A 15,585-nucleotide genomic window follows, 5' to 3' on the forward strand; every position below is an offset into this window, starting at 1 on the left:
GGGCATGGCCCCAGGAGACGAGTGGTGACCCTTGTTACCCGCGTCCTGCCCAGGCCCGGCTGACCGCAGCTGCAAGCTCGAGGGAGCAGCCTCCACTTAATTTCCTCCCCCCTGGGGCACGTTTCCCCGGAAAACCTCTCCGAGGCCCCCCTCCCACCATCCCTAAGGGGCCAGGAACGGTTTGAATCTCCATAGAAAAGGCCCAATATAAGTGCAGGGTGGGGCGCAGTGGGCGGGGCAGGGGTGGCGGAGAGGATTGAATTTCTCTCAGCTCCCAAAGATCCATCGGCGGATAAAGCGCAAGTTTGTGCACTTCGTCGACAGAGGGATTGCAAACCGAGAAAATAAAAGTGTCCAGCGAGATGCGGAGTTCTCCAGATTTCCCTGCAGATGGGTTTGCGGAAACGCCTGTGATGTGAACTTTCTGCAGATTGTGTATGTAGGGAGCTAAAGGAAAGGAGGAAGGGGAGCGGGGCGGGGAGCGGGCGGTGTGAGTGTGAAATGTGCCTCTGTGTGTGTGTGTGTGTGTGTGTGTGTGTGTGTGTGTGTGTGTATTTGGCGGGGGGTTGTGTGCCAGGCGCGGGGGCGTCCCAGCGGGGGCAGGGGAAGGAATCGAGAACGCCTGGCAGGCTAACTGGCTTAAGACATTCTGCAAGCGCTGGAAAAGGTCGTTGAAGGAGTTCGCTGCACACACACAAAATAATAATCTTAAAAAAGAGTGCCGGGCATGCGCACAGAGAGGATGCCATATTGGAAGGAGGCTGTAGTGGGAGTCGGAGGACCGGAGCGGGCGCGCGAGGGAGGCGGCGGGCGGGGAGCGAGCGAGGCAGAGCGAGTGGGAGCCGGGCGGAGCGAGCGAGGGAGGCCGCTGTCCCCCCCGGCGGCGCCCGGGGCCTTGGTCCACGCCGAGGGGAGGAGGAACTTCACCAGGTAGGACGCCGCGCCGGCCACTGTCCCCGCGCCCAGCCCGCCCCGCGAGCAGACCTCCGGCCCGCAGGTTGAGTGCGCCGGCCAGCTTCTTTTTTCCAGCTCAGAAAAAAAAAGGGAAGCTCGAGCAAGCCGGAGGATGGGGGGCTGGAGGAGGGGGTGAGTAGGGGCTGAGGGAGAGGCGCAAAAGAGAAAGGCAGGAGGGGAAAGCGACAGCACTTGAGCACAGCCTCAAACTCCGCTCTGCGCTCCGGGTTGTCATTTTGGCTTCCGCTGTCCCCTTCCCCCGCGTCTCTCGGCTTGGAAAAGCCCGGCCTTGGGGGAGTCCCTCCGTAGTTGCAAAGTGTCCTTCTTCCCGGGTGCAAGCTGTCCCCTCCGCCGCCCACCTTCCTCATTTGTGCGCTCATTTTAGCGACGCAGCCGCCCTGGCTACCCCGCGCTCCGCGGTCTCCTCCTAGCTGGGGTCTCTTTCTTCTTTTTTTGGTGTGTTTTTGTTGGGGGCGAGGGTGGGGAGGAAGAGAAGATGGTGGGATGAGGACTGGAGACCAACCATCAAGGGGCTTAAAAATCGTGTAGACATTCGGAATCGCCCCCTTGGAAACATATGCCTGTGCAGCTGAAATGAAATTGTCAGTAGTAGTTTTCGGAGCGTGCTCCGGCATGGATGATCTTTGTGTTCTTTTTTTTTTTTTTGCTTTAAAGTAATATCCTGTCACTTGGGGCTTTCCTGTTGTCTACTCTCATATGACCTCCTTTCAAAATTACGAATCCGATCTGGCTTTGGAGTTTATTTTTTAGTGTGTGTGTGTTGCTAAAATCCGCCAGAAAAAAAAAAAAAAAACAAACTAGGAACTGCTAGATATATTTATGGATTTTGACCCGGGGCGGCGGGAGGGGCTGAACCGGCAAAGGGGGCGTCTTGGGGGTAGGAAGTGGTTGATTCGCGGTGGCCCGACACACGTCCAGAGCTCGATCCGTACTTGTGTTTTCTTGGAAGCGCTGTAACTGCGGGGAAGGAGTATTTGAAAACCCTGCCAGTTTCAATATGGCGGGCCAAGGTGGCTTTTAAAAACTGAAAATAAAGGTTTTGAGGTGGGAAAAAACCCAACCGGAGTTGCCATCCCTTAGTTTCGACTCTCTTTGGCTACTCCAGGAGCTGCTTTAGCGAATTAAGCGGGAAAAAAGAGAGAGAATGAGCTGCCCTAGTTTTTTCCCTGGGTAGAGTCTGCGTGTCCAGTCCGTTCCTGGAGGGGAGAGGGTGCCGCCGGCCCGGACTAGGGCATCCCAGCACAACTGGTGTGTGTCCCTGTGGGATCAGTGTGCATACCTGTGTGTGCAGTTGGGGGTGTGTGTGTGTCAAAGAGATCCGCCCCGAACGTGTGCCTGCGTCTTGGATCCAGCCCCTGCCACGATTTGACGTGACAAACTGCTGACACGTGGTGCAAAATACATGAGGGCAGAGGGAAAGATTTATTTCGGCTTTCTGTGAGGCGAGCTCTCTGTGCTGGATCCTGTGCGGGTAAAGCCCGGAGTAGGTGGGGCGAGGAGGTGCTTATTAAAAGGACCAACTGTCCACGGAATGGGGTGCTATCGGCTTGCAGACGCCTGTGGGGTTGTGTGTGTGCGGGGGACACGCTGCACTTACCCGCGGGCCCCTGCGACCCTTTGCGCCGCGGTGGGGTGGGAGGTGGGGGGCCCGGGCCGAGGCGTGGGGAGGGTGAAAGTGCAGCGGCAGAAAGGCGAGGGCGCGCGGACCTCGCCCGAAAAGTGTGCAGGGTCGAGGCGAAGAGTTGCTTTGAGAGTTGCGCCCTGGGGAAGGTGGGGGATGGGGAAAGCGTTCTCGGAAGAAAGTGTCCCTTGCTCAGGACCAGCTCTGAGAGGGCTGGATCTGGGAGGGCGTCCTCCGGCCGGGGCGGGAGAGCGGGCGGGGTGTCGCCTTGGGGTTTGAGTGGGAGGCGAGGTGCCAGGGAGAGGCCAGCATCCGGGGCGGGGGGAGGGAGGTCTGGGAGTGAAGCTTGGGGGCCAAGTCGGAGCCTGTAAGGGGAGCCCGAGGGAAAGCAAGCAAACCCGAGCTCGCTTAGCTGGGAACTGGGGTCCCCGATAGGGGTCGCCAGTGGCCAGGATGCAGCTGCGGAGCGGAGGTCGCGCGGCGGTGCTAGCGGGAGGCACTCAGGGGACTGGGGCCATGCGGCTGCCGTGCGCGGTCGCCGGGGCCCAGCGAGGGCAGGTCCGGAGGACCTTTTCTGGGCCGGTGAACCTGATGGCGCATCTGCCAAGTGTGCCGACACGTTTTTAAATCACAGCACTAAAAAGCTAGTATTGGCCAGCTCTGTAGTTACCGCAGTAAGGCGGTCTCTGGGCATTTGCAGGGGCCCCGAGGAGGAATCGACAGTGTCAGCTCGCCCTCCCCACTTAGACGGACGCCGCGCTGCCGTGTCCCTCGCGGTGTCCCGTGGATGGGGGCCGGAGGGAAGCGTCACTAGGATTGGAGACCCCGTGGCAGATCTTCCCTTCTACCTAGGCGGCGAGGCTGAGCACTGTGCGACACTCCGGCCAAGACGTCTTCGCCCCCCGGGGCCGAGCGCGCGGCGCGGCCCCGGCGCTTCCAGTCCGCGCTTCCCGCGCGTCCTCCCGGGGACAGCTCTCCCGTGGGCTTCGCTGAAGTGGAACCCAGCCTAAAATGGCTCTATGCTTGTAAACTGCAGTTTCAGCCGGGAACCCCTCCCCTCGTCCTCCTGACGTCGTCGCTGACAAGCGCACAATTCACTCCAACGCCCCAAACCCGCGATTTTGCACCGAGCTGTGCCGTGGAAGCGAATATACAACCGATTACAAAGAACATTCCACACGATTCTCGCAGGGCCCAAGTTTCCCATTCTTGTGGGGAGGAGCGGGAGGAGGGAGGAACCCAGACGCAGCAGGAGCCCCGCCGACCACCGCCCCACCACCAGAGCCGGGGAAGGGGGAATTGGGGCGCCCGAGCGGCCCGGGGCTGGGGACCCTGACGTGTAAAAACCCGGGGGAGGTGCCCCGGGGACGCGCAGGGTGGCGAGCGGAGCGATCGCCACTCTCCCGCGGGGGCTTGTCCTTGACGGCATTTGTGATGTGGAGAGTCTGAAGACGACGCCGGGAAGCCTGGGAGCCCGTTCTTAAACTTCTGGAGACCTGCTTGCAGTTTCGCTTTCGGAATTTTCGGGATCTTGGGGTTTCTGGAGTTGGTGGGATTCCGGGAAGGGCTGGGCGCCAGGGGCTGGCCGGGCGGAGGCTCGTTTCCCTTTTGGTGCGGCAGCCAGACTTCTTACCCGCTCCCGCGCCGCCCCGGGCGTCCCCTCTTTGCATCCCCGGACCCCGCGGCGCGGTGGAGGGTCTGGGGCGCCCGGGCCCGCGCGCGGCCCCCGCTCCGGAGAGCACCGTCCCCGCGCCGCGTCTTGTCGGCTCCAGCAGCGCAGCCGCGGATCCGCGCCCGCTGGTGGGAAACCGCTTTCGACGAGGGCAGACCCTCCCTGAATCCGCATCCATCGCCGCTGCCCTCCACTTTCCCTCACGCCTCCACCCTTGCACCGTGGCCGAGGGACCCGGGGAACCGATTGGCGCGTCTACACCAAGCAAATGGATCCTTGTTTCACCAGGTTGGAGAAAACGCGAAAACAGGCTTACGTTCGGCCCCATTTCCTGGGGAGGCGGCGGGTGTGTGTGTGTGTGGGGGGGGGGGGGGATGCTAATTGAGCCGGTAAAGGAGGGGAGGGGAGAGGCCTTGGTGGTCCGAAGGAATTGCTGGCCAGGCTGTCCTTCGAGATAGGAGATCTGCTACTTTCTCTCTGGGAAACATTTGGCTTGCACTCACTCTGCTTCCTCCCTTCCGTGGAGAAATACCGTCTCAGCTCTTTATGTAAGCTCCTTGCTGGGACCAAGCCACCGGCCCCAAAGTAGGGGGGAGGGGACACACCCATGCACATCAGAGATCCTCCAGTCCCTAGCAAGGTTTTTACCGTGCACAGGACCCGTTCCTGGGCTGGTGTAGACCGCTGCCCCGTGGCAGCCTACTCTAGAGAAGAATTCAGTCAGCCACTTAATTGCTACAGAGCGCTTTTGGGATTTGAGAAGGCCATGCAATGAAAATCAAGACGGTGGGGCCTACACCTAAATCTAAAAGTTTTGTCAGGCTATCAAAATAAAAGAATTTTTTTTTTTTTAATAATTGGAGCAAAAATGATCTACTGTGGGGTTTGAATTACTTCCTGTTCTAGTGTTCTAGATTGCGACAATATTTCTCTCTTGGTGTTACGGAACTGTCCGAGTTCACTGAAGTGCAGTGGACATAAAGAAGAACTTTTAGAAGGTTCTTGAAGCAAAATGGAATTGGGGTCTGTCATTCGAGACACGTTTTGTGTTTTTCTAACTCTTCTTACGTCTCCATCGCCCTGGCAGCAACTGCTTGTTTCCGTTCTACAAATAAGAACAAAAAAAAATTAGGGAAATTGGACTTGTCCCAACGAAGGAGAAAGTCAGCCTGTGCAGTTATGTGGTGATCCAGGATCTGTCAACCCTATTTTGTGCAGCAGGTTCCTGACAGAGGAAGAGAGAGGACAGAATCAGGAGGCCTGCCTTCTGGTTTCAGAGATGTTTGTGTCTAGCTATGTGACCTTGGACCAATTCTGCCATCTTAGCCTTGGTTTTCTTCTCTATAAAATAAGTGCATGAGACTGGAATCTTGCTCAGAGATCTCCGTGCTTCTTTTTTGGGGAAAAATATCTGCGCTTCAACCCATCTATGCAGACATGTGCAAGCAATTTATCTTTCCCACTCCTGTCTGCAAAGTATAGCGAAAACACGGCTGGCCCTGCTTGACAGTGGCATGAGACGATGTCTGTGAAAGCATTTGGTGGGTTGTTGTTCACTGCAGAAGGAAAGTGTTATTGTTAAGTGATATAAGGTCCACATGGGGTCGTGTTTTCATTCGTGCTCTGGAAAAGGGGAGGCGTAGAGGAGATTGAGGAATATGTAGCATGACAAATAACCCCAGGAATGGAATGGACTGGGCTAGGTCAGCGAGGCTTTGAGTCAAGCCATGAGGAAATACCTGACTCAAATTAAGTAATTCCTAGGGCTAGAAAGGACCATTCCAGATAGCCCTCTGTACCCCACCATCCCAGACAGAGCGAGTGGTGGACCTTATTTGCTGATGTTTATGGTGTATGTGGATGCCTGCAGCCTCCTCTTCGCCCAGGGAGTGAAGGTACCAGGTCTGAGGCTCCGTTTTCCATTCCCACTCCGTACATTGGGCCCCTGGGCAGGACTGCCTCACTTTGTAAGACTGAAAATTTCCTGGGACAGGTCATAAGAAGAATGATCTTGTTGGCTAAAATAAGTGTTGGCTGTGTTGAAGTCGGTCTAAACAAGACGTTTACAGACAGGACTGTGTATTCTTAAATAAGGGAAGATAAGCAATTTAGAGCTTGCAGTAGAACAAGGAATGTTATAGGATTCATACAAAGTTAGCCAGTAACCTTCCTGAGGACTGGTTTTGCATGGTCAGGTCAGCAGTGTTCTGATGAAGAGATGCCACCTTCGCACTCCCATCTGGCCAGCCTGATGTGAATTTTGGGACATGCTAATACTTCCCTGTTCATTGATAGTTAGAGTTCCTTGTGTTACAATAGGATGACACTCCCTAATCGGAAAGTTTTACTTTTTTTCCTTGTCACTGAGATGTTTATTCTTGTGAGAAGATAGTTGTCTTTGACACTGATTAGAGAAAGAATCTGATGTGCTTTTCTGTTTCATTCTTTTTGGTTTTCTTTAAAACAACAGTGACACATTTTGGTAGACACGGTGCTTGTGGTTGAAGCATTTGCTGAATTCTGCAGCGTAGGGCCAATCATGTCAGCAGTCGTGACTACGGAAGAAGGGCACGGGGAAGATGGAACAGATTTTCATCCTGTGATTTTTTCTTTTCCTCTGAAGTTTTATTGGCCCAGCAAAAGATGTAAAAAGTTATTAAAGTGTACCTTTCATCATTTCTCCTAAATTTCGCAAGTTTTTTTTTTTTCCATTTCAGTCAAAAGTGAAGTATGAATTGCACTGCTTTAAGTTATAAGCCAAGAGTCTGAAATTCCAAGTGCACGCATGTTCCTCTCAAGTCTTGTTTTAAATAGCATTTAAACAGATGCTTATTTAAAAACTTGACCTTTGGATCCATAGGTCTAGGGACTAATGATGGAAAGATTGTGGAATTAACCTGATTTGGAATTACCTGTTTTTGCTAGCAAGTTAGAGCAAGAGAGAGGGCGAGGATTCCAATCGTAGTCTTCTGTTGTCTTGAAACTGTGACTACTGTATATTATTTGCTATGTGTGAGATGCTATCCTTGAACTCTCTTGAATGTTAAGTACATTGCTTATTTAATCTTTACAGGTGAGTGCTGTTGTCTTTTCTTTATTGATAATTTATTGTATTTGGAAAGGCTATACAAGATCATACAAATAGGATTTTTTTAGTATTTGATTTGAAATGCAATAAGGTTAGAGCACTTTCTTTTTGCACTTACTTCAGATGGTCACGGGAGAGCAGAACTGTTACATGAAGCTTAAATCACTGTTTTTAAATGTAGAAGTGAAAATAGTCACCGTTTTTGGGTTGGGATAGAATGTTGTTCATTGTCAGGTGAATTGGCCATTAAAGATTTGGAAAGTGTTGAACTTCTGAAATTTCATCTTGATTAAAAAATAACTGTTTTTCATATACATCAGTTTCCTTTCTCCCCTCTTCTCTGAAAGATGCTACCAGACGAATGTAGGTGAGAATATGTTTTTTTTTAAATTCTCAAGTCTTGGAAGAAGTGGGGAGTAGAAATCAAAAAGACACTATTGAAAGCTGAGGTAGAGAGCTAGAATTTTGCCTTCTAAATAGTGTTGGCCACTGATGAGCACAGTTTTTTAGATTCAACTAAAGATATTGGTCTTTTATTAGATTATTTTCTTCTCCTGTAGGAAACTGCGGTCAAAACCCAAAAGCTGCTCTTTCTGTGAGGCCTAGGTAAACCTGTCTTTCCTGTGCCCGCTGTGGTCCGCTCAGCTGGTCGTAGGCTCCTCCCATGCTGAGGTTGACCTCCGGCCTGAAGCTGGCAAGTCAAAGTTTCTCTACTCTCTATGAGCGGAAAATAATTTCACTTCCTCTAAAGCACGGGAGAAAAAGTCAAGTTTTGCAAATTGAAGTAGCTGAATTTTCATTGAACTTGACTTTTGGCATTATTTTAGCAAGTGCACCAAATATGGGGTAGGTAAACTACAGTCTGCTGGTTCGAGTGAACCAGTCTTTGGAATTCAGAAACCCTAGTTCTGGCTCAGAGCTTTTTGGGTGACCTTGGCTGAGTCGCTGTCCTTTCATCTTCAACCTCCTGTTTTGGATTTTTCCTGCGATGAATGGCAGGAGAGAATTCTTGCTAGGTCCTAATATATTTTGCAGATCTGTTTTAAAAGGTAAAAGACATGTTTACTTATACAGCTTGGTGACAAAACACTTCCTTTTTGTTAGGAAAAAAAAAAAGACCTCTCCAACTCTTTTGTTAGGTACATACTTCACAATTGTAGAGGAAACATTGCCGTGTGGAGTCATTTTTCTTCTTTCCCATCTCCACATTGGAAAGGATGTTTCCCTCTGGGTGGTTTTAAAAAAAAATATTATGTGCTCCGTACTAGTCATCTTGTCTATGTACTAAGCAGAAACAGCCACTGGGCATGCACAGAAAAGGGGATCTGTCATTTGATATAAATGATGCCAATTGATGCATGGTGTAGGTTAGAGTTCTTCAATTAAAAAAGGCAGAGATTCATAAGAGACTGTGCTAAACAGCCTTCCAGTTGGTACTCTGTCTGAAAGAGATGCATGGCTTCCTGTGCTTTGTGGAGAGCTTGGACAAATGGTCCACGCAGTGAGTGGAGAGAGCAACAGAAGATGGCAGGCAGCTCGCTGCCAGAATTTAGGTTGGATTCCTGTGGGGTTTGCATTCATTTCTGGAGGGAGGAAACTGGATTTGCCTTTCTAAGGGCAGAGAAGTGGGAAAGAGGAGCCTTGGGACTTTGATACCTGGGGAGGAAGGTGGGGTTTACCTGGAGATGGTTCACCTGCACAGGTGTGAACAGCAAGACAGAGATCACGAAGATGCTAAGAAACCCTAAGGGCAAGAATTTATTTTTCCAGGCAGCCTACTTGTTTTATAAATTAATATCATCGTTGGTAGTAACTCACTAAGTTAACCTTCATCTGCTTTTAATCATAGTTATTCTTTCAGAATACATAGTCTTTTATTCGTAAATGAGGAAGCAGCAGATGTAGGATCTCTACTCCAACCTCTGGCTCTGTGCTGAAGGCTGTAGGTTGGTCCTGTTTTGCTCCTCTGCTGGGTTGATTTGCTAAGATTCGCCCTGCCACATCCACCTGGTTTTGGTCACTCAGTGCTATCGTGCTCGTCCTGCACATTTTGTCTTTTTCATCTTATTTGCAATTCTCAGCATTAATTTTCCACTTGGCCCAATTGAGAACTTTAAAGTCCTGAGTATGTAGAAAGATGTGTGTTTGAGACACTTATCACCTGGGTTTTTTGATTTGTGTCTTTTTTTGGGGGGGGGGGTGAATTCTCAGATGTTTATTTGGTGGCAGGTGAGATTCCTTGGGCATCTGTGTTTTACTCAGGAATTTCCAAGGAGGGGACTTTCCTAGCTGAGCAAGGGAGTGAGAAGAGGCCCAAGAGTCTTTTGGGAAGCATTAAGGCCTGTGTGCTAATTAAACAAAGTTAAGCATAACGCAGCTGGCGATGGTTCCTGTGGAAGCGGGCAGTTCCAGAGATGCTGGAGCGCCTCCCTCGTGGTGTGGCTGACTCCTGCAGGCTGTGCGTCCCTGAATTCAGGTAGGGAGATGGGAACAGTTGAACGCAGCATTTGGATCAAAGCTGATGGTTGTGGAGTAGCTTTTGTTTTCCTCTGCTCCCCTTTCCTCTGGTCCATCCTCTGCAGCTGTGTGACTGAGAAATAGCCAGCTCCCGGAGGATCACACACACAGTCGTGGTTCTCCAGCCCATGTTCTGTTGGGGGGCGGGGGACCGGCTCACAGTGGAGCAACAGAGAGTATTTGGACCCTAGAGTTTTAGCCCTTGTCATTCATTACCTTTAAAACTTTAAAATATAGTTTATTCTTCCCAGCTAGCTGTAAAATGCAGGATTTTTACAGCTGTCGCTCTCATCCCTGGGGATACGTTTCAAGACCCCCAGGGGATGCCTGAAACCACAGATACTACTCACCCCTGTATATACTGGTTTTTTCCCTATACATACATACCTACAATCAGGTTTAATCTATAAAGTAGGCACAGGAAGAGATTTACAATAATAATAAAATAGAACAATTCTGATTATATATAGTGATAAAAGTTACCATAGATCCTAGCAACCTCAGCATAGAATTTTTTTTCCTTTCTTAATTGTTGAGAACTTCCACCTTTTCACTTAAAGGAAGCACTCTCTGCCTTCTCTTTGGCGTTTCTGAATTCCCAGCATCACTACTCCTGTGCTTTGGGACCGTTAAGTAAAATAAGGGTGGCTTGAACGCAAGCACTGCAATCGGTCGAGACAGGCGATCTGATAACCGAGACAGCTACAAGTGAAGAACAGGTGGGGTCCAGCGGAGATCTGCTGGACAAAGGGACGATTCGTGTCCTAGCCGGGAAAAAGCGAGACAGCACGCGATTTCAGAACGGTGTGCAGTTTAAAACTCATGAATTGTTTATTTCTGGAGCTTTCCATTTAATATTTTCAGACGGAGGTAACTAAAACTTTGCAAAGTGAAACCACAGATAAGGGGACACTACCAGGATTACTGTCAACTGTAGTGTCTTTGTGCAGCTCATCAGATTAAGTCTTTGAGTAGCTAGCCTACCTTTTTTAGGCAAGCTTTTGGGATCCAGCTGAGACCTGGTGACTATTTTCTTTTTCAAGTCTCTTTCCCTGTTCGAGTGGCTGCCGTAGTATTCTCTCCCTACCATATGCAGTTTGTTTTAACAAGGAAGGTCGGTGAAAACCCAGATTCCCTGAAATGTTTGAGTAGGAGGTGAGACTTTAGGAGGCTTCTAGAACAGTCCCTGTGGTTTGCAGATGAGAACACTGTTGCTTGTTGTGGTTAAAAGGCCAAGAGCACATTCTGTTAAGTGTTGGTTATGTTACAGTATAAACCCAGGCTTCTGCCACCCCCTGCAGGGTTCATTGTATTCCCATGTTCTTTACTCACCAAAGCAAATTAGGGTGTTTTTATTGACTTTGCATAATGATTTGCAGTTGGGCTAGAGGAAACTTCCTTCATGCATTTAAATGGTATAATTTATAAAATTTGATTTATGCCCAATTTTATGGATATATCTATGGCTTAAAGTAAACACCGGAAAGGCTCTTCAGTTGAATTATGAATTTCCAAGTAGATCGCAGAGCTCTGCAGGCGGGGCCTCCTTTTTGACTGCTTTCTTCAGAGATGCTTTCGTTGACTGTGGACGAGATGCGTCCTTAGGCATTTTGAACTGTGCAGCATCTCTCAAGCCTCATGGCTCTGCATCCTGTCTGGCTTGAAGTAATCCGTAGGATCCTCTCTGAAAATTAGACACTGATTGTTAGACGTTATCTATGCATTGTAGTCTAGTTTGCAGAAGGATCCCTTGTAAGATTTCTTTACTGTTTGAGTTCTCCTGACTGTGTATACAATGCATGGGCTAGTTTTCCTAAAATGACTTATATGCACAGGTGTATAACGTGAGACACAAATCTCCTGTAGAATATGAGCTTACTTAGCTTTGTTAACAAACGTGGATCGATGCCCTAATTCATTGCTCTTAGTATTTGTAGGTGACACAGAAATGCTGTGTTTGGGGTTTGTCCTAGATGTCAGGTCCAAGATGACCATGTCTGCACAAGTTTTAAAAAGTCCTGCTTCTTTTATCAGGCCCTATCACCAAGCTGTTCGATGTTAAGTATTTCATGTCAGTTGGGCGCTAACCCAAGGACGGTGTTTACCTTTGTGGCTTGGGAGTAGATTTCTGGTACAAGAAACCCTTTATTGCTACCTTGACACAGAGACCTGTTGCATGGTAGATTTAGTTGGTATTTCAAGGCCTCATCCTTCTTTATAGAAAATAGGTAGTTAATACTACATAAATAATTTGTAGGTGAATAGTAAATAAATAAATGAACTTCCAAGATGGTGCACAGCTAGTCTGCACTTTGATTGGGTTTTCTCTCTCTTGAGCAGGTAACGTGGAACGCCCTTACTTTGTACCTCATGCCCATTTGAACGGCTGGTTTAGTTCACCTCTGGAATAATACGTCCCGTTTCATGGGGAGGGTCAGCGGTGACAGTTAAGAGCATGACTCAGAAGACACAGTGTGTTGTTGTGGGAACAGTAGGCTGCTGCCAGCCCTTGTATTTACTCCTCGACGTCCTCTTATCTCCAACATATCTTATTTCCTAGTATCGAGGTATGAATCTGATGGCAGAAAATTAGCATTTCTTAGGCTGGGGCAGCAATTTGTGTCAGATTGCCATCTATTTAGACTGAAAACCCATAAAGCCGGGTTAAAAAGTCGCCAGTAAATTGCTGTCCTAATTCAGGTAAATTGGAGCATATGGTGGATGGCAAAATTCCACAAACCTTCTGTCCCCAAGAATCGATTCGGTTCGGCCCACTTGATGATGGAATCGACCCTGGCCCGTCTCTTCTTAGAAAGGCTGGGGGTTGCCTGGTGAGAGCTGTAAGGAGCCTGGCTTAGTCAGGCATTATTAGCAGAGCCATCTGGGTGACAGGTGACTAGGCTCTTGTTGATCATAACGCCTGGCGCTTAGCACTGCTTTTCATCTTCAAAGCCATTTACAAATATGGTTCTTGCAGATACTCTTGTGATGTGAGGCTGTTATTGGCCTGTTGCTTCTTAGGAACATGGAGGCAGTGGTTTTCAGAGATCAGCTCATGGTCAAAAATTTGGTGTTTTGGTGTTGTAGCCTTCAAAATCTTCAGGGATTTTGTTTTCTTTGCTTTTTTTTTTTTTTTTTGGTAAGGAAGATTGGCCCTGAGCGAACATCTGTGCCAGTCTTCCTCTGTTTTGTGTGTGGGATACCACCAGAGCGTGGCTTGGTGAGCAGTGTGTAGGTCTGCACCCGGGATCCAAACCTGTGAACTCCAGGCCGCCGGAACAGAGTGTGTGAACTTAACCACTCTGCCACTCGGCCAGCCTCTGAGATTTTCCATTTTGATTGAAATATTTTGAAAGGTCTTAGCTTAGATTTGTCGTCCTGTGCGCATCTTGCAATTCCTCGAGTGTGACATGAGGCCGTTCTCTCTGTGATTTAGACATGCTAGATTTCCAAGGGCAGCGAGAGCGTCTGGAATTTCATAAGCTTTTGGTTTAGACCTTCGCGTTTGATTTTCTGCCTCAAGAATCTTCTCTTTTCTGAGTCGTGAAAAAACAGACAACAGCAAACCTTCTCCCGTGTCAGGAGTGGCAAGCTTGAAATTGTGAGTATGTTATTAGTCAGTAAAATTGCGAGTTTCTTGAAGTACTTTAAGACAGATCAGTTTGAAAGGTCTGGATAATTGGGCAACTTGAAAAGAAAGGCACCGTTTCTTTTATCACTATTATACTAAAGCTTAGTAGAGGGAGCCCTCTGAGGAGTCAGCCTTTGAGGCCTGCCTTTCGATGGATGGAGATGAGAATGATCGCTAATGCTAAGGTAGCTTTGTTATGACAATGTAAGGTTTTGCTGTTTCACCTGAGTTTGGATAATTTCAGTTTCAAACTCTAGTTGCACTGTGGTGCTTTAACATTTATCGTGTCTAATGAACAAGTCAAGGTGAAAAGTGGTATATTAGTCAGCACTAGCTCATGGAAGGAAGAAAATCTGTTGACTCTCGTAACTGGAAATCGCAAGTTGGAGCTCGACGCGTCTTTATTGCTTTGGATCTAAGAGAGAGATCTTCTTTCTTGGAGTCTGCACTCGCAGGCTAGAAACTGTCTTTCGGGATGCTCCATTCTAAACCAGCGACAGGAGGAGGAAACCCCTTGCCCTTATATATTGGAATCTGGGAGAACCCTTTTCTGTGTAATTTGACTAACTAAGAGGCTTAAAGACACTCGCATTGGGGTTTCCTCGGGATGAGTCAGCAGGTCTCCAGACAGTTATTCTCAAGATCATCAATCTCCACCCGCGTGCTCAGAGACACCAGTCAGCCTTTTAACTTCCCCACTCTTTTTTTTGTTTTTTTTTTAAGGAAGATTGGCCCCGAGCTAACGTCTGTTGCCAATCTCCCTTTTTTTTGCCCCTCCTCAAAGCCCCAGCACAGAGTTGTAGATCCTAGTTGGAGGTCCTTAAATTCTTGTATGTGGGATGCTGCCACAGCATGGCTTGATGAGTGGTGTAGAGCTCTGCGCACAGGATCTGAACCTGCGAACCTTGGGCTGCCAAAGTGGAGCCCGAACCTGACTACTATGCCGCTGGGCCGGCCCCTAACTTCCCCACTCTTAAATGTGAAAAACCACAAAGTATTATCAGACTTCTGAGGAAGGCAGCTCATCTAAAAAGTGGAGACCAAAACTAACAAAGAGAGAAAAATAACTACTCTTAGGAAAGAGAGAAGAAAAGTCTTAAAAGGGAAAGTTGAGATTAAAGAGGTCCAACATTTGAATGAATGTTAGAATGAAAGAACAGAGAAAACAGCGATGAGGAAATGAGCAGTAATTCAAGAAAATATCCTAGGACTGAAGAAGAGTTTTCCATCGTGAAAGAATTTCAACCTTCAGTCTCAGGGCCCGAAGCCATAGTAGATTGCTATATTAGGCACGTCATGGTGGAATTTCAGAACATCAAAGGTTCCGGTAATTAGGCTGGTATCAGACTTCTCAACAATGGAAGCTGGAAGACAATGGAGGGAAACACTCAAATTTCTGAGAGAGGATGTTTTCCCAACTTAGAACTTTTTTACCCACCTGAAGTACTGGTTAAAATGTGAGAATTGGTTAAAGACATTTTCAACCATGCAAAGCTTACACATTTTCCACCTAAGTCCTTTCTTAGGAACCTGTTGGTGAAAGTGCTCCATCAAAAGGAGGGAGGAAACTAAGAGTGAGAAAGACCTGGGATGCAGAGAAGAGGCGATCTTATAAGACAGAAGGAAGCAGGGTCTCAGGTTGACCTCTGCTCCAAGGCATAGAGTTCGTCTAGGTTAGAGTAGAACAGAAGAAACTAATACAACACCTGTATATCTCAGTTTATTCAGCAGAGATTTAGATAGTTAATGGAAAAGTTGTACTCAAATGAGTGATAAGTTTGTAGGAAACCAAGGATGTGGAAAAAACAAGATGGGTATTAACTCCTGGGAAAAGTCGTGTAAGAAAGAGAAAAGCCATCCTTGCATCCTGCGTGGTTCCGCTGTGCCGTCTCCGTCGGGCCATAATAGTGGCATCCTATCTATTAGGAGGACCGGGGTGTGGGGCAGAGAGGGGAGGGAGAGGTGGTCATGTGGCTACCTGATAATGACCGAAACCGAAAAATTAGGAAGTAAGGTGTTATTCTGAGATAGGGAGCAGGATGCCAAGACAGTCAGCTAAAGGAGTTGAAAGTGATCATCCC

At 48.5% G+C, this 15,585-nt stretch overlaps 1 protein-coding gene across 7 annotated transcripts in view; it reads left to right on the top strand.

Moving 5' to 3' along the window:
* Positions 1-306: 306 nt before the first annotated feature.
* SFMBT2 (Scm like with four mbt domains 2) overlaps positions 307-15,585 on the top strand; it is a 242,210-nt gene continuing 226,931 nt past the window's right edge. For 3 of the 7 annotated variants that reach the window (XM_046679939.1, XM_046679948.1, XM_046679947.1), the window contains exon 1: positions 781-930. The gene's annotated coding sequence lies outside the window, so the exon portion shown is untranslated. Of the gene's footprint in view, positions 436-780; positions 931-958; positions 1,087-2,403; positions 2,447-4,425; positions 4,557-15,585 lie in introns of those variants that run through there. The other 4 variants (XM_046679942.1, XM_046679941.1, XM_046679943.1 and 1 more) reach the window with 4 other exon arrangements.

Source organism: Equus quagga, chromosome 12, assembly GCF_021613505.1.
Source record: "Equus quagga isolate Etosha38 chromosome 12, UCLA_HA_Equagga_1.0, whole genome shotgun sequence".
Lineage (NCBI taxonomy): Eukaryota > Metazoa > Chordata > Mammalia > Perissodactyla > Equidae > Equus > Equus quagga.